Source organism: Acinonyx jubatus, chromosome F2 (assembly GCF_027475565.1).
Source record: "Acinonyx jubatus isolate Ajub_Pintada_27869175 chromosome F2, VMU_Ajub_asm_v1.0, whole genome shotgun sequence".
In the NCBI taxonomy this organism is placed as follows: domain Eukaryota; kingdom Metazoa; phylum Chordata; class Mammalia; order Carnivora; family Felidae; genus Acinonyx; species Acinonyx jubatus.
This window is the reverse complement of record NC_069394.1, coordinates 56,822,615-56,842,026: the sequence shown is the minus strand read 5'-3', so window position 1 is coordinate 56,842,026 and position 19,412 is coordinate 56,822,615. Positions and strand designations below refer to the sequence as shown.

The 19,412-nt window shown below is 41.2% G+C and overlaps 1 long non-coding RNA gene across 1 annotated transcript in view; it reads right to left on the bottom strand.

Moving 5' to 3' along the window:
• The window catches only part of LOC106968375 (uncharacterized), a 42,578-nt gene extending 23,542 nt beyond the window's left edge, over window positions 1-19,036 (bottom strand). Inside the window, exons 1-2 of the long non-coding RNA XR_003421800.2 lie at window positions 18,783-19,036; window positions 8,411-8,617 (exon numbers count right to left, since the gene is read on the bottom strand). This is a non-coding gene — a long non-coding RNA (uncharacterized LOC106968375). The remainder of the gene's footprint in view (window positions 1-8,410; window positions 8,618-18,782) is intronic.
• Window positions 19,037-19,412: the final 376 nt, after the last annotated feature.

Here is a 19,412-nt window from a genome sequence, read left to right as displayed (position 1 = left end):
TTTTGTTTTTTTTAAAGGAATCGACTTATGTGAAAGAGCTCTTTAAAAGGTGTTCAGAAATATGTGTTTTGGATTTGGCTCACTCATTCAGAGTTAGAGGCTTGTCATAGTCCACCTGTTTTGCTCGGGCTTAAATTCTATCAAAATACAGCCTTTTAAAGCAAGCACAATCTTACTTGTTGTACCCAAACATGATAACATACTTAAAATTCAAGAAGAATTCTATGCAGGTTGTACGTCTCAGTCACCCAATCTCCTTTCACATATCTGTTCATGTTGACAGACTATGTCATAATACATCAACAGAAAGATCAGCACAGAAGAACAAAATTTCATCGCCTGACAGCAAGAGGAAAACTGATTTTCAGTATTAAATTAGTAAAAATATATCATTACCTCCCTTCCAATAAGTCTACTACCTCCAGAAAATAAGGTGTCTTCTATAATCACAAGCGTATGCAAAGACAGTTAGGGTTGCTTGCGTCTTTGGTATCACTCTTTGAGTGACAGCCTATTTTCATTTTGTCTTTTATATGTTATTTTATTTTATTTTTTTACCTCAGAAGCAATGTAGAGAATTAAAAACAATTTCTTAATGAGACACATGGTATTACGTATGCAAAAATATATGCCTGCCAATCGTTTTGAGGACAGGCTTTCCTATACTAAGTCATCGGCAGGAACCTATTGACCACTGAAATGGAAACAGGTATCTAAGCTTCTGGTACAAGTTAGGAACCTCTTTCATATAACGTCTCCCTCTGTTTGGATTTCAGGAGAAATTTAACCATACCTGCAACAAATAATGTCTTTTGCAGCCCAGGGCATCATCTGCCACTTAGGCTTTAATTTTGCCCCTGTTTGAACACCCTACAACATATGCACTTCTCTTTTGTCTATTATCCTAGAGTTGTGCTATTCCCAAATATTGACATCATCTACTTTTATCAGCATTAACTGCTCTGAAGCTTCCCAGGCTCATGCTCAGCTCTATTTCTTCCTATTGATTATCTTCCTCACTCCAGCAGGTAGCTAGCCAGCGAGGCTGTCCTGAGAAATAGCTTCCAATGACTTTATACGCACAATTTACACGGAATTGTTTAAAGAAGATATTAGCCTCAATACAAATCAGTGAACCTCATTTAGTCAATACTGCACAATTCGGCTGTTGGCACCCTGTCACATGTTAGCCCTTACAGTCGGCGGCCGTACCCAATCTGCACATTAACTATAGTATTTAGTTTCATATTAAAATCAAGCCGGGTTTTTTCGCTTTTGCTTTCCTTTTTGAAATCTTTTCAGTATACTTTTTACATCACCTCACTGAGCCATGTGATAGTAATATATGTTGAAATATAAAAACCTGAGATTAAATGTTTGATTTTTGACAGTGTTCTTAAATATAATAAATTCAAAAGGAAATACTGTTAAGTTAAAATGGAGTGTTTTTCATTAAGTCCAATCAAATGGTAGACAACAAAGGATCTTTTATTTGAGAATATGAAGTGAAAATGAAAACCAGAAAACCTTTACTAAGAAAAGGTCCAGCTAAATTATGTTGGAAGGAGGTCTCCAGATTGGGTTTGGGTGTTTCTTTTGCTAAAAGTGAATTAAACTAAGATATGTTATGAAGAAATATTTTACAAAGAAGTACAACTTAATGCTTTTTGGAGATGAAAATAAGGTCTAAGGACAGTTGACTTTGAAAATAATTCTAAAGAAAGATCACATATGAAAAAAATTGCCACAGCATCTGATCTTTTCTTATAATCATAACAGGGAAATGTTTGGGGGAAAGTAATGCTAGTCCCCTCTTTCTCTTCCATGGCAATACTGTAAAATCCTAGAAGGGGTGTTTACATTTCAGAATTATCCTCCTTAAACTACTGGTTTATGATAGTTAATGAGATGATATCCAAATGTTGAAAACAGGAAAATTCAAATGAAAATCTAAATGTGAAATATAATATAATGAAATAACTAAGCAACATAATACTACTCTGAATGTTTGCGCAAATATTGCAAAATGAACTGCAATACATTAAAATTCTTCAGTGGTTGTGTAATACATAAGTGAAGGTTTACATATAAAAGCTCTAGCTATCAAGAAAAGGGATCTTTATATCCTACTATCCTAAATATTTTACTTGAAAACATCGTGAACATCTTAGAGTGCATTTTGAAAAGTTGTCATTAAATCTATTTGCACATTTCTTTGTAAACTGAAATTCAAGGTAAGAAGAAAGCATAGTGATCAAAATAGTCTATTTGTGGTCAAATGTATCTTTCAGCTTTAGTGGCTGAGTGGCAGAAAGGTTTGGGGAATATGAATGGTAGAGAAAATAGTAATTTCAGTTTTGGTGATTTTTAAGGACTGTATCTTCTTTGTAAGTAAAAAGTAAGAGTTGAACAAAGTATCAATTTTAAATGAGTGATAGCAAATAATAGCATTTTGAAAATTAATACAGGAAAGCAATTAAAATAAAATTACATAACAAATTCTTGCTAATATTTAAATATTTTCTCTTTTTTACTATAAAATGTTAAAGGTGATTTTTGTATGACCTTTGCTTTCATTTATCTTCTCTTTAAATATCATTAGTTGGGAACTAGAGCCCTGAAGCCCAGGCAGAAAAGGCATGGCAAGAGATGGCCAGTCTATCCTGACCGTACATCTTCTCACACATTTATTGCAAACTGACAATCATATAACTGCTTTTTTTTTTTTTTATCACAGAGATTCAACAAAGAACAACTCCAGTACCAAGGGAAAATCATACTCCAGGAAAGAGAGAAATGCCATAATTGCATATTCAGGTTGCATAAATGCAGGCATGGCAAAGATAATTGTAATATTTGTGTATGACAGCATTCTACCATTTGGAGAAGTCAATAATCGAGACATGATAGTATTTAGGTGTAATTGTGTATATGTGTGCATACATCATATACTCCATGTAACGCACAAATATAAATTCCAGCCAAACTGAAAATGTATAAACATCATTAGTCTTTGTTGTTCAAAATATTCCTTGATGGATATGTTTTTATCTATTAAGTATATCTCTACCAACTGAATTATAAGAATTTCATGCTAGTCCATTTATTATATGATATTCTTATATTAAATAAAACTGTATGCTTTATATATTCATTTAAATATAAGAACATTCTCAATGAAACAAATGCACACAAAACAGTAACAAAATAGTCAGATGAGCATTTCAGGTAAATTAAGATGCCAATATTTTTTTCAAAAAAAAAAAACTTTTTAAGTTATCCATGAAGTTTTAAATGTGAGCTTTGTTTTCAAAATATAGCAAAATATAAAATTTCCAAACAATGATTTTCCACAGTAACTTTCAAAGCAGACAAATTTTTTAAAAAAGTAGCTTTTATTAAATCTCTAAAACATAAAGGAAAAATTGTTTTCCAGTTTATTAAGAGCCATCTATAGAGGAAAACATGATTCTAGATCTACAATTTTTATAAGCCTTATAAGTGCTCATATTTACGATGCACATTAAAAATTCATATTCAAGATCCATTGTGACTATGTGCATAGATTTACCAAGATGATGCCAAATATCACGCATATCATCTCATTGAATTAGTTTTAGTAGCAAAAAGTGCCACACTGAGTCCAGATATTTCAAATAAATCTCTCTTCCTTAAATATTCTGGCAGAAAGAATCTTTTACACTAAAAATCAAATTTAAAAGCAATAATATTGAATTCTATGGGACACTATCATTTTTTAAAGTATGAACTTATCCAAACTAAAGACCCCTTCCCCCATGTGTGCATGTATATGCACACTGTGTCAGGAGAAATTATGCTTTTATTGTTAAAGTAAACTGAATGTGAACACGTTAAGGTGATTTACATTGTCATCTATATAATTATATAGTTTTTAAAGATTATAAATAAACGTTTCATTTAATCCAAATTTTGCATATTGAACAATGTATCAATGAGTATTGTCACTATCGATTTTTATATGGTGGAAATATTTTAAAATATCAACTCATGCATACATCTACCCAAATCTAAGACAATCTAATTTAGCTAAAACTATAAAATCAAACTGGATAGTTAACTCTGATATTTCATAACTTCTTTATTTTAAGTACATGTATCTCTAGAAATATATAAAGTATAATATTTAAGGAAATTAATATTAGCCTTATTATACATAAAGAGTGTATTTATGTATCTATATTTGTGGAAAATACAGACATGCCATTATATATGTATAATTATATAACCTGTATAAATGCAAATATATCATTATGTATATCTTGTCTATGATTTTGTGCAGAGAAAAGCATTCTCATAATCTAAAATAAAGCAATACAGATGTGTGTGTGTGTGTGTGTGTGTGTGTGTGTGTGTGTGGTGGAGAGAGAGAGAGAGAGAGAGAAAGAGGAAAAAAACTGGTAGCTTCACAAAGAGATATTAAAGGTAGAATATTACCATGTTTGGAAATGAATATGAAGGTATTATGTTATATAAAGAAATATTGTTGAAAATTTTTCTCTCTCCTTTTCCTCTTTCTATGTATGTGTGTGTGTTCTGCTATTAACAAGAAAATGAACATTTGGGATGAAAGAAAATGTTGACTCTATACACACTTAAAATAGGGCACTTAAGTTAAATTTCCTAAATTAAAATTTAACTCCAATTGAAATTTCCTTTCTGAATATGAAATAAGAACCCTATAAAATGGGCACAAGAATCACAATATTATTTTGAAATTGTTCTATTAAAAATTTTTCTCATGTAAATATTTGTATCATTAGTACCCTATAGTGTCATAAAATATTCTAAAGGCGTGTATGAAAATGCCATGAAATAGATCTGAAGGGGCCATCTTTGTAGCATAAAAATTAAGACTTTAAGTAAAGACAAAGTTCCTTACCCTTTGATTCAGACAGAACTGTTTCAAATCCTCTAGTTGAAAGATTTTTATGTACATCTACTTGTTGGTTTTTCAAATTTGTCATTTTTCAATACTGTAGAGATGAAAAGGAGATAATACAGGGTTGCACATCGGCAATTTATATCGCTACTTAATAGTTAATATCTTGACCACCTTTAACGTTATGCATTTGGAGAGTTATAACCTCAGTAATTCCAATGTTACAGCATTCAGGTGATGCTTTTAAATGCCTTCAACTGAGAAGAGTCCTTATATGAAGAATCATTTACTAATACCTAGCTACCTAGATTTCCTGAAGTCTTTAGTCCACAAACCTATTTCTACATAAAAAGAGTCTTATTTAACTTAACTATAAGGGTAGCAATGTTATTTGTCATGATGTTGACAAAAAGCAGTAGACAAAAAGTTATCTGTAACTCTCAAGTGGACATATTCATTCCCTAATTCCTAGATAATGAACAAGGATAAAACTGTATCTCGCATTGCCTCCCTTCAAGATGGTAAGCTAATGATGCAATAGAATCAAAGCAAGTTATGGGAGGAGGGAATGGGGGCATGGAAAGAGGAACACCTTTTTCTTGGTTGCACAAAGGGCTGAGGGCCTAATTATTTTTAAGTATAATCCAACCAACCTCTTCTCATGCTTAGCTGCACTGAGTGACACTATTTGTGATGCCCAGTGTGCTGAAACTGAGCAGGTTGCTGTCAGTTTAAAAATGACTATAATAAAAGTGACCATGAAGATGGATCTTGTGATTTTGCGTTTCTAATCAGTCATCTGTGAAGAACACTTTTGCTTTGATTCAGCAGACTGGTGACAGCCATGATTGATAGTGCACGAGGATGAAAAAAGGTTATTAACTGTCTTCCTATTAAGCTCAATGTATTACCCCTCTAGGTGCATCTCATACTTTAAGTTAAAGTACTTACTCAGGTAAGGTCAAGAACGAACTCTATGGAGATGGTATCCATTCTGCAGAAAATGAGCAAGGCATCCTTGCACTGATTTTTTTTTTAATTCAGCATTTCAACTACATTTAATTCCACTGTCTTATTTTTATTAGCTAAAGAAGGAAAATTTCTGTCTTCCAAGAGCATCCATAATGAAAACACTAAAAGTATAGAAAATAGCTTTAAATGTTAAGATTTGAACATAGAGCTAACAGCAACATGTGTGTGGCATGTACATAAGTCTGTATTTAAACAGATGGTCAAATGTTGTATAATATCAGGGTATTTTTAAGGGTTGACACTAAAATTGATCTGTGATTAAAAAATAAACCTCTGTACAGTATATATGAAAATTGTCCTAATTTTCAATAATCCATAAGATTATGATAAAACAATTTCTAAGAAATTTAAAGGATCTAACAGAATATTTAGATATTTGCTTTTGTTTAGAAGTAATGTATGAATTTATTAACTTCATCTCATTTAAAATTTTTGACATTAGAAATATTACATATAGATGCACATTTGAATGATGGTATCTGTTCATGTCTTTGAGGAGTATAACTACACATCTGTTCACAAATAGCATCATAGATCCTAAAGTATTTAAAAGTTTTTAATAACTGAGGATACACCATTTATTAAATAATGAACTTTAAAATGTTATCTTATTTCCTGTGTTCATTCATTCTTACTGAAGCCAAAATGTACTGAAAGATTTTTGTATTCTTCATTTAATTTCTCTTTAAAAACACTGAAACTGTCAAGTTTTATCCTGAGAGATAACAGCTTAAATATATGCATTTTAATTTAAAATTGTAGTATTGTGTTTCTTCTTACATTTCCCACTGTAAACACTCCATACAGGTCAGATGTAATGTGAATTAGCCAGAAATATTTAAGGATATCAATAACTTAGCACCGACGTAACCATTTAAAATATAACCAAATTTCAGCTCTCTGTGCTTGATGGTTCTTCATTGAACGACTCTGAAGAGTAGCCCAGAAAAACAAAATGCTACCAGAATGTTATTAGAGTTTCAGCGCAGGGAAAAAAATCACAGTGCATCCAAAAGTTTTCTCTAGTATATCATGACCTGTTTCTCCAATGTCAGCTATTATACTCATTTTTGGTATATAATATATTTTGAAAATGTACTGTTTTAATATTAGGATCCATCAACAATGAAAAATAGAGAAAGTAAGGAAATGAAGTTCAATATTTCTTTGAATTTCTCTTTAGAGCAACAAAAATTGGCTGTGTATCCAATTCTGCTTAATATTGCAATTGCTGTTTGGAGAAACCTTTCCAGCTCTCTAGTATTTTATGCATGCCAAGTATAACTTAAATACTTACACATTGAGAGCCTCTTCATAAAAAATGTTAGATCAATATGAAAATGATTTATTTAGTGAATTGTGTTTATGTGGAGTGGACTTAAAGATAGATTTTAGGATTCATACAAGAGTCCCTCAATATGACACATTAACTTCATTATCAAATGGATTTCTCTTTCTGCCCTATGTAACTTCAACAGACAAACTTGTGCTCTCAAATTCAGAAATCAACTATGAGAGGAGTGATAGAGGGTGATAGATGGTCAATGATAGCATTCTATATTATTGTTCGAATATTTGTATAAGCCAATGAGAACTATGTCGCATGTTTCTCAAAACCAGTTTGCTTTTAAAGTAAAAAAAGAGAGAGAGAGAAAAAGAAAAATGCAGTTTCAAACTATCCCATGTAAATTAGCAAAGTGCTCTGAATATCAGTGAAAGTCCAGTCTTCTTTTTGCCTACTTGGGAGTTTAAGGAAAACTGGGGAAAACAAAGACCAAGTAGGCCCAAGAGGAATACACAGAATTCCCAGTTACCGTTTCCTAGTGTCCTCTGTTTCTTCTCTTTAGAGAAAATCTAGAGCACACATCGCACATAACACACATTTTAGGAAAGAACAAGGCAAAGAGGCAGTTTCAGATAAAGTTTAGGTCATTTCGAAGGCAGTGCATTAGCATAGCTGAAATTGATGTTGAGCCATTTTTTTTTTTTCTTTTTTGCAGACTTAGACACTGGCAGACAGTAAAAGTTAAAACTGTAACATTTTCTTTGATACTTTTGGAACTACAGAACACAATGTTGCATTCATCTTGTTCAAGCAAGGGACAGAACTGGTGAAATCCCCACACCTTTGTGCAAACCCTTTAACTTTGGTTCTGAGTCTACCGTGACTTGGTTTCATCTACTGCTGGGGCACGAGGCGTCTTTAGTTTACAACGTCTAGGGTTTCGAATACTTTTAGCTTGAGACTCTCTTCCGAAGCTCTTCCAATCCTACATACATGTATCTCCCCTTCTCTTCCTCCTCCTCCTCCTCCTCCTCCTCCTCCTCCTCCTCCTTCTCTTCCTTCTCCTCCTCTAGACCTAGGGGACGTAGGGTAGGGGTACGAACTGGGTGGTGCACATCCGTGTAGCCAGAACGTGGAGGCTGTCAGTTGCTGTCCGCTCCCAGACTGTGTACCTGAGCGTAGTGGCCACTCGGCTCCTCTGCCCAGCCCACTCCAGCCTGCAGTGTTGCTGCTGTCACGCCAGCCGGTGATTTGATAGGCTTGTCGGGTTGCCATGGTGTTGACTTCTTGCCTCTGAGGAGCTGCCCAATGACTGGAGGTCTGGGATTAAAGCGGGAAGAGGCAGCGGCCACAGCGAATTTCAGCGGCAGCTGCAGCAGCTAGAAACGAGAAGCCAAGAGGACGAGGTCTTTAGACTGCGCTCCCCTCCCGCAGCCCGGACGGCCAGTGAGGGAGGAAGAAGAGAGGTGGGGGAGGTTGCAACGGTGACCACTCGAAGCCAGGAGATACAAGGGAGGGGTCTGAGACCCTCCCGGGAATAACTCATGAGCAATCTCCACGCGCTGAGAAGAAAAACCTTCCAGAATTCGTTATTATTCCCCCAAGACATTACCTGGCCGGGTGGTGGGACTGGGAGTAGGTGGTTGTTAAAAGGGGACTTAGGTGGGCGATACACCTCTCCCCCCCCCCATCCCACCCTTTATTTGGGCAGCGAGGCAGTTTGACAAATAAAGAGGCGCTGTGCGGAGAACTTCAAATCGTGGAAAACTAACTTATTCCGAGGAGAGAAAGTGCAGTGAGACCGCAACCGAGTAAATGAAAATAGTTGCCTGGGCCGGCGGCCGGTGGGGACGGCCCGGGAGAGGGGGGGAGGCAGAGGGGGGCATGTGCAAGGCACAACCCCAGACGGAAACTGTAAACTAGGAAATGAAAGGGAAAGAAACCGCTTCTGTTATAAATTAGTAGGTAGGTGAAGGTTACGCAAAGAAGAAAAGGGAAAGTAAAGCTGTTAAAAGAATAGAAAAAAACCCCTGGGAGTTCAACTCAAAATCCAACCCCCCCCCCCCTCCCCAATCCAAGGGGAGTAGGAGGAGGAGAAAAAGAGTGCATTCTGGTGTGATGAGAACTCTCTGGAATGTCTGCAGGAGAGGATAGAAGTGCGAGGGTAAGAAGACCCGGGTGCTAAATAATTGGCAGGGGAGAGACGTGGGGGAGGGGCGGGGTAGGAAAGAGCGATTCCGCGATTCACCGAAGGGACCTGGAGAGTCGGAAGAGGGGGATTCCAATGGCAGGGGGAGAGGTACAGAAGTTCAGACCTGTAGCGCAGAGGAGGGAGCGACCAGAGTCAGCTGGAGAAGAGGAGGAGGAAGGTGTGTGCTGCGGAGGGGGGGGCGTGGGAAGGCCACCACCGTCAACTGCAAGGGGCAACTGCGAGGACAGAGGGCAGCGAGAGCAGAGAACCCGAGCGACTCGGGCGGTCGGCGAGAGCACCGCGGGGCAGCCCCCGCGAGTTAGAAGCCAGGTGCCGCACCGCCCGCGCCCCGGCTCGGGGCGATGCGGGGACTTTTCTGGCCAGGAGGAGAGCCGCTGCGTCAGCCTTCACGATTCACCGCGAGTCCCAAACACACGCCTCACTAACTACTTTACAGCCACTTCCATTGATTTTCTTTAACAAATAAACAGAATACCCGTTACAGCAACACTTCCTCTTGCTGCAGCGAAAATGCCACGAGCTCTGATTGCTGCGTTTCTCTGGATAGCAGTTTTCACATCTCCAAAATAAATTATTTTCCCTCACTTGAAAGATCACATGTGTGATCACTTTCAGGTTTGGGGAGTCTAACCCTCGCCCCCTCCTCTATTTTGAGAATCGCCTTTTAGATTAAGTAGAAGACAGGTCCGGATACACGTTTGTAAACCTGGTAGGGCTCGCTGACATTTGCATATTAATTTTTGCTAATAAGAAGTATCAATTTGGAAGGGAAACGCCGACGAAGAAAATGACTCCTTTGCAACCGCAGGGAAATTAACACCAGTCCGACAGCCACACCTAAGCGACTCCCCTAGAGTTATCTCTAAAAAACATTTCCCTTAAAAAGAAAGTATTGTCAACTATACTTCAATTTAAAAAAATAAAGTCTTTATTTTAAAGTACCCCCCTTTAGAGCGGTTTCTGCTGGAGGTTCTAACATACATGTCAAAGGGTTGTTGAATTATTCATTATTGTAATTACTACCATCATTGTCATTATCCCTTTCCATGTGGAAATAATTTTATTATCGTAATTTGATATCTGAAGAATTTCCTGTTAGTCGTTTGATAATCATTTTTTTTCTGCTGAAAAGAAAAGTTTTGTTTATAAATGAGATAGAGAAAATGTTTTAAATGCTTTGATGTTTGCTATAGATTTCCGTTTATCTAATCGATCGGAATGCCAATAAAATCGATTAAAGGTTTAGTGTTTTACAAACAACCATTTTGTGCCTTTTGATTTTATGTTCAGAATGATTTTAATAAAGCTAATGCTTTCTTTTAACATTCTCCCTTTAAAAAATCCAAACCTTTATCGTTTTTCCTTTTATTATTAGAAATTGTCAGTTAAAGTTCTTCTAATAGGAAAATAAAAAAATATAAGCAATGGCTGCAATGGTTTAAATTTCATTCTCTTGTTGCTCAAGGTATTTAAATAAAGCCCTTTAAAATCTCTGTGAATTATATGCGATCATTCAGTGATTGCGGAATATTAAATTAAACTTAGATAAATCCGCATTGAAGGAGGCAGCACCCAATCCTGAATTTATTTCCCATTTTCTCTAACAGCATCACTGCGCTCCTCTCTTTGCAATGACAATGTGCCAAATCTGGGCATTTTGAAAACATTTTCCATATGCTTTAACAGGGGACTGATAGACAAAGAAGAAAAGGAGATGATCTTTTTGCTCTGAGGTATATTTTCTTTAACATTTTTCTCTTAGACTTTCACTAATTATCATTTTAAAGCAAAAGTTTGAAATCATTTAATTCTTTTTTTTTCTTTCACCTTTTTTTTTTCTTGCTATCTTGTAATTTATTCCTGAAGTGGAATTTTGGTTACAATATAATGTAAAGCTCTCATTTCTGTACCTTGGCAAACAACATTTGTTTCAAAATCTTTGATTTAGTTTCTGCTAGCTGCCTTTTGTAATTGAAGATGGATTTAATTATACATTTTTGTAACTTAGATCAGATGGGCTGTTTGTTTGCTGCAGGATTTAATGGTGCTTTTGTGTCTAATATTTAGGGATGTTACATACAGAGGTGGTGGCTTTTCTTCAGTTATAAAGATCTGCACTTTTGTCTTGGAAATGTGGATGTTGAGATGAATGTATTGTCCTGTTTTCAAATAATTCTATTCGGTAGCCAGTGTTTAGTACATTGTCTAAACAGCACTGTTTTGACTAGATAGAGATGTTTTAGGTTTAAAAAGATCACAACTTGATCGTCTATTCAGTGAAATCTCAGTTCTTTCTTTTCCCACTTATCTATCTTTTCCCATCTGCGTCGTTGTCTCTTCCAGCTATTCCCCAGATGAAATGTAAAATTTTTGTTGGATATGTTTGCTGGAAATATCTCCATGTGTTTTGGGAAGGGTGTGCTTGTGATCCTGGGTTTGGGGGCAGGCAGTGAGTATACTGGTGCTGAGGGAGGTGGGGGGTGTAGTGGTAAGTGATAAGGGGTCCCCATTAATTTGCATAAGAGCTGTTGAAGTGCCTGTGAAGTTGGTGAAGTGCTATTGTTTGGGGAGAGTCCCGCCTGATTTTGTTTATAAACACTGGGCTGGTTGCCTAGAGGGAAAGAAGGTCACAGCACTGTCTGAGCCCTGACCTCTGAAAGGCCAGAGGGTGTCTGACTTTTCCCTCCCCTTCCCCCATCCCTTCTCTCCTCCCTTAGTTCTTCCCTCCTCAGACCGTCTATAACTCCTCCCATTTTCCCCATTCCGGACCTTACCTGTGCCTAACTTTACATAATAATGACGGCACCCCCCACCCCAACACTTCAAAAGCAGGTCAGAACCTCCAGAGAAAAAAGGTAAAACATTTACTGCAAAGTAAAAACCAAAAACGGACTTTGGTTAGAAAGAGAGAAATATACAGAAATATGGAAGTACAGATTGAGACCGGGATCAAGATAGGGGCATTTAATGACAAAAAAAGACCACAAAGGAGATAAGAGCCAGGTTGGGGGAGGGGAGGGAATCATCCAACGACAGATTTTAACTGCCCACAAATGCTACACACACACACACACACACACACACACACACACACACTTAAAATGTCTTTCCTTTATGAATTTCATTTCATCTACCTCACTCTCACCATCAAAGACAGTGTCCATTCTGGATGTTAGGTCATATTTTACCCCCCCCCCCCTTGTGAGTTCTCAAGAAAACTATACTTTTTTTTTAATAGTAATGAGATTTGGCACTCTTCCACATTATTTCTTGAATTATTTCACTGTAAATATGTTTGTGACACCTTCCCAAATAAGCCCTTCACTTTCCCATTCACTGACAAACTTCACGTCTCGCTTTTACACGCATACACACACACACACACACACACAGAGCCCACCTCCCCACTCACAAAATGACAGACATTGGTATCAAGTTTAAGTGTGTTTGGAAAGGAGTTGCTGAGTTAAAAATGTTAGTTAACAGACTGCCTTTGTTAAATAGCCCCCGGGTGGAGAAGACCCAACAAAAAAAAAAAAAAAAAAAAAAGGGGGAGGAGGAGGGGGGCTGATGATCTGAAAGTGTCTGTGGTCATATAAAGGGTTCCTAACACTGAAATCTTGTAATACCTCGTTTCAAACTGAGCTCATCTATAGACCCCGGATGCGCGGTCAAAAGACTGGGAACCTTTTCCCCTTGGGCTGGGGTTGGTCTAGAGCTGGCGGGACGTGAGGCAGAGGGAGGTGGGGTATTTGCTAGTGAACTGCTGAGGGCAGGGCGGGGAGACCGGGGGACAGACAGCGGAAGACTCCTTAAAGAGGCTGTAAAGCCCAGAGTGTCCACGTTATAGATTTGGTTAATAAAACCCGCCAAGGAAAAGTCTGGAAGTGGAAATTACCTTTTGTCTCAGTATTAATTACTCCTTGCCTCCGCCACTCAACACCTAACCACCTGGTGTCCCTTTTGGGTTCTCCCCCAGCTCGGGGCTCGGCGTCAGGGTCCGAGCGCCCCGGAGTGGGCTCGGCTCGGCTAGGGTGGCCCTGGAGTGTGGGAGAGGGTGTAGGGAAAGTTCTGGGTACTGCAGGGAAACCTCTGCTCCTTTCACTTTGTAATAAAAAGTAGCCAAACGTTCCTGGAGGGCAGCGGCGGGTTCGCGCAGAGTTTAGGGACAGTGGAATGGGGCGTGGGGGGGGGGCAGGGTCAAAGGTTGACGGCAAGGGGTCCGCAGAGACCCGAGAGGAGCAGCTGGGTTTCCTGGAGCGAGGGGCGGAGGAGGAGGGCTCCAAGGGCCGCGGCGCAGCCCGGGCGAGCCGGGCCGATCGCGCCCTCGCCCCGGAGCAGCCCGCGGGCTGGGCTCGGGCTCGCCCGCCTCGCCGCGCCCCTGCCCGCGGCGCTGCGCTCCGCGCCTCTAGGCCCACCCCAAGCAGACCTGCCATCGCTTCTCCCCAGCTACCCTCCTCGCGCGGGCGCGCTCCGAGGCCGAGCCCTGGAGGAAACTCTTGACTCCTTGCTCGTCCCTCTCTGCCCCATCCCCTCAGCCCATTAACCCCCGACCCTCACCCCAGCTTCTCTTCTTAGGAAGGAGGTGAAAGAGGATGAGAAAGAGATGATTAAAAAGCACACACACACACACACACACACACACACACACACACACACACACACACACACACACACACACACACACACACAGCCTAGGAGGGGAATACTCGCTAGCAGAAGGGATTGCAAAAGTGGGCGCTCCTCTTACAAATCCTCCTTCCTTTTGTTTTCTTACTTAGAATTCAATAACTGCTCCCCCCCCACCGAGTGGCGGGGGGGGGGGGAGAGAGAGAGAGAAGAGAGATGTATTTTCCAAGAAAAGAGAGGGATAGGGACGTAGAGGAGAAATAGCCACCAAATTTTTAAAATGGTTTTCCTGATTTGACGCTTGGTGTTTTGACATTAATGACATTAATGTTATTGATGATGTTTCAGGGAGAAAAAGGCAAAAGAAATAAAGGAGAACTTGAAAACGAAATGATCATCATTTCCCTATTCTTCCATGCCAGAAATAGACCCCTTTCTTCACCTGAGCCTGAAACAGACTTATTGTTCTCAGGTGTTTCCTTCATCATACGCATTTACCCGTCTGAAATCGCAGGAAATGGTTTTTCCATCAGTGAGCTTGTACATGGAGCCCTCTCCCGCAAAGGGCTTGATCTTTTCTGATTTGAACCTGAAAGTCTCCCTGCCTTCATTTCCCCTCAGTCTTTTTAAAAGCCCCCACCCCCTTCCCCAACACACACCTCAAATAGTTTTTTAAAGCCAGAGTTTTTGCACTCTGGGGTGTTTTTCTGTAAACAGCAATGCTACATAAACACCTCCTTCACTTGCAAGTTACAGAGAATTAAAATTTTACCACCGTGGCCATGTATATTTCCTAAAGCACATGGATAAACTCAACTGAGGTGCAATCAGCATGCCAATGATACAGTTACTATGCAAAGGTAAGACTGTAAACAAAGTAACTTGAAAATCTTAGAAAGCCAAACACTTTGAGCAGATTTCTTCCCTAGTAAGTTTAAAATAGAATGCAGTCTTTGGAGAGGTAGATGATTTTCTTTCTGTTAGCGTTTAGTAGCCCTGGTTTATACTATACTAGTACATACATCGACTTCAGATTCCTAAGGTGGTGATTTGCTTTTTTTCTCTTAATAAAGACCATATCTAGGTTGTATTCTCTACTCCAAGCCTCTGGACTTTCATTGTAACCTTAGCCAGCTGTTGTAGGCATCTAGCTTTCCTGATTTGGGCCTAGGTCTGCTCTTTTGAGGACTATGCTTTTATCCTCCCAGGTGTCTTGTTTGGTTTTTAATGCCATTTGCATCAGTTGTAGGATTTTCCAAATGTTCCCTGATAACAGGAGGTTTCAGGCCCTGAAAGGTACATGTTTGCAGCCTCTGTTGTTCTTAGTGCTTCTGCGATAAACCTTCCTGTTGGTATTTGGTAGATCTGGTGCTTAAGGCCTAAGACAAGGTTTTGAAGCAGATCCTGGCAATCCAAAACTTCAAAGGCCTGTCAACTCAAAAGCAGCTAACGCCTCACCTGTCCAGGAACCTGGACATTGAAAGTATTTCCTGTTTTTAGCTTGTTTGGTTTGTTACTTTCACCTTCTCTAGAATTCCTATTTTTGAAATATTATATAGATAGTGTCTATTTGTGACCTGTGGTATAGCAGTGTATCAAGATACAATCTGAGTAGCAAGGAACTATATATATATATATATATATATATATATATATATTCCATATTCAGATATTCAGTAGGGGGTATTTAAAAGTATGTCTATTCCTAGTTTTAGTTAATTATCTTTTAATGAAAGTGTCACTCATATTCACATCTGTAATATTGGAAAGAGATAATTAGATTTTCAAATGAGAATCAGCCACCTTAAATTTTGCACCAGAAAATACCAAGTATATTTCATTCTAATGAGATCTGTAGTGGGGTTTTAAAATTCATCATAATGTGCTTCAAGAAAGATAATTCAACAGACTTGCAAGATGAAAGGTTTTTTTCCCTAAGTCTTCTTAAAGCTATTACATTGAACTTATGCAATTCTGATAAAATATTCAAAAATATTACATAAAGGCTAGAATCAGATCCCCACTATCACCCCTGTACCCATCACTTATTCTCATTTGAAAGTTTACTTTGACTCAACTAACTGCTGCCATCTTCCATGCCCTGGGTTTTCTCTCCTGAGTGTGTAAGCGAAAGATCCCAGCCTAAATAGGTGCCGGTGGATCCAGAGTGCAATCCTTCCTTTGAAATAGGCTGGGCCAAGCGGGGTGTGCACACTGCCAGGCACCCTTTATTTACATACATCTGCATATTTGCTCAGGCCCCGTATTTCGCCATTAAAATGCGTTCTTGTTCACAGCAGAATAAATGAAGCAGAGAAAAACTCTTCATTACTCTAACTTACATTTCTCCTTAAAGCTCCCTGGTAAACAAATCTCTGGTCCGATAGTAATTACTTTGACTCATTAAAATAAAAAAAAATTTTTTTTCAACTGGTTAAAGGGCATTGCTTTGGTGGTATTTGTGTTTTATTTTCTCTCCCTTTTTGCTGAGAGAGAGAGAGGGAGGAGAGAGAGAGAGAGAGAGAGAGAGAGAGAGAGAGAGAGAGAATGTGTGTGTGTGTGTGTGTGTGTGTGTGTGTGTGTGTGTGTGTGTCTAATGAAGTTTGGGAGTCGCGCGCGCAGGGGCGCGTGGGGTGCGAGCCCCGGAGGCCCCCATCCCCTGCCCTGTCCGCGGTCGCAGCGTCCCAGGCTCCCGCCGCAGCGCTCCGAGACTTGGAAGCCGCTCGGCTCCCGGGCTGCTCCGAGTCCGGGCTGCGCGTCATTTGCAGTCTGGGGAATGTTGATCACCTCACTAATTACACCTCTCTCTCCCCCCCTCTCCCTCTCCCTCTCCCTCACTCTCCTCTCTCATTCCCAGAGTGCATATCGGGAATAGACACACAAAGACATGCGCACTCAACTTAATCAGCCATTTTTTTAAACAGGGCTAAAACGATAATAATTAGCAGAATAAAGACATATCGGATTTTCATTTCCTTTCCTCCTTTTCCCAACCCCTTCACAACCAAACAGCGAGACCGCGGTCGGCACATGCTTTAACTCCTCCCGGACCCCCGAGGACCGCTCCATGCCCCCCACTTTCTGCTTCAGCGTTTTTATTTTCACCCAATAAAGTTCGAGGATTATTTTTTTATTTTTTTTATTTTTTTTTAAATGAACCCTCTCGTTTTACTTGGATGTGATCAGCTGTAAGTAAAATAAAAGCAAAACAAAAAAGAGGCGAAGATCGAGTAGGAACTGCAGGGGAAATGGAAAGTAAGTTTTTTCTTTAACTTTTATTGAGTAGTTTGTGTTAAATTTAGGTCGAGTATCGATTATCTTTCCAGCCTGATCTTGCACAATCTTTGATATTTCGCTCCCTCTCTCTCCCTCTCCGCCTCTCTCCCTCTCTGCCCCTAGCTCGCTCGCTCTCGCTCGCTCTCGCACACATCCCCTCATCCCGACCATCTCTTCCGCTCTGCCCCCCTTTTCTATCTCTTTCCCCCTTTTTTTGGCTCAAGGATTTGCTCCGCTGCAAGAGGGAGGGGGCACTGAGGGACCTGATTTTCCACTTTCTTTGGGGGGGGGGGGGCTGCGTTTTTGGGATTTAACTTTTGGATTCAGTGGCGGATCATCCACGTTCGGCCGAGCAGTTTTCTCTCCTTTTTTTTCTGTCTTTTCGGGTTCTGTCTCCACTGCGAGCCTGTGGCGTTCTCGTGGAGCGGGGAAGCTGTCAGCTCCGCAGCGGCGCGGGCACTGCCAGGGGTCCCCGGTCGCCCCGCGCCCCCGCAGCCCGGTCGGGATGGCCCTTTCTTCTCACCCATCCTCCCAAAGTTTGGACTTCGGGCGGCGGGGCTTGGAGTCCCTCTCCCCCCTACTCTGTCCCTGCTCTACCCGCCCACCCCCCCCCCCCTTATTCAGCTTCGTTCTTCTTCCTCCTCTTACCACCCCCACCCTTGCCTCTCTCAAGTTCCCCGAAGGGCGCTTAGCGCGCGGGACTGGCGGAGGACCCGGGGTCCGAACGCCTCGGGCAGGGGGGTCCAGGGGGCCGGGGCGCTAGCTGGGGCTGGGGCTGCAGGTAGACCCCCGCCGGCCGGCGCGGGCGGCGGGCACCGCCGAGGGCTGCTCGCGGCGGCACGGGCGGCGCGGACTCGGGCGCTGGCGAAAGGGAGGCAGGTCCGTTAGGAGGCGGGAACGCCGGGCCTCGGGGCCAGGGACCCGGGAGGCGGCAGCAGCTCTCGCCCGGCGCTCTCGCTGCTGGGTGTGTGTTAGACCAGGGATCGATGCCAGCGGCTCGGGGTCAAGAATCTTTCCTTTCCTTTTGGCAAAGGGTGTGTGTGTGTGTGTGTGTGTGTGTGTGTGTATTGGGGGGCTGTGGCCGCTGTGAGAACTGATTTATTCCCTGGCCCCCCAAGGAGGTTCCATGTCTACAAACGAACTTCACCTTCTTCGCCTCTCTCCGCATCAAGTGCGCCTTCCGGCCGGGAGCAGCTAAGGGAAGAGGGGCTGGAATGCGTCGGGTCTCGCCTTCCTCCTACTTCTATTTCACACCCTCCTCCCTCCCCCCCCCATTCTTTCTGCTCGTTTCTATTAGAAAAAAATAATAAAATTTCTCATGGAATTGTATAAAGTTTCGCTGCCGATGCCCAAGTTACTGAGGGTTACCCATCCTGTCCCCCTTCCCCCACGGAAGACGGTGCACTGGTTTGTATTTCTTTTGTTACCTGTGATCCGGGCGGGGGGCTCCTTTCGCGGCTCGGGCTGGGGTCCGGCCCGGAGAGGAGGCTGCGGTGGGCGCCTTTGGCCGCGACTCCTCACTTCCGCGCGGTTCTGCTGAGATCTTAGCTACCGTTCGGTGAGACACTCTCCTTGTAGGTACCAAAGGTTCAGATCGCAAACACGGACCCCCCCCCACCCCGACCCCTACACACACATACATACACACTCACACTCAACACGTACTCACAGACACACACACGTTCTCCCTACTCCCCCCCCACCTCCAGCCCCCACCTTGCCTTTCCCCTCCCCCCTTCCAAAAAAAAGCACATACACAACAACAACACCCCCCCCCCCAAACCAAACAAAAACCCAAAGACAAGTTCACTGGCGGAAGATGGTGGATTGACACTGACTCAGACAGAGGCAGGTTCACCAGGAAATCTGGCGGTCCCGATTTCTGACAGTTGCATTTCCTCTCCTTGAGTCCTTCCCCCCCCCCTTTTTAATAACTCTGTTCCATGTTTAATCAAGGATCATGTAGATGGCAAAAGGAGAGACAGAGAGAGAGGAGAGAGAGGAGAGAGGAAGAGAGAGGAGAGAGAGACAAGAGACAGAAGGAGGGTTCTTTTTTT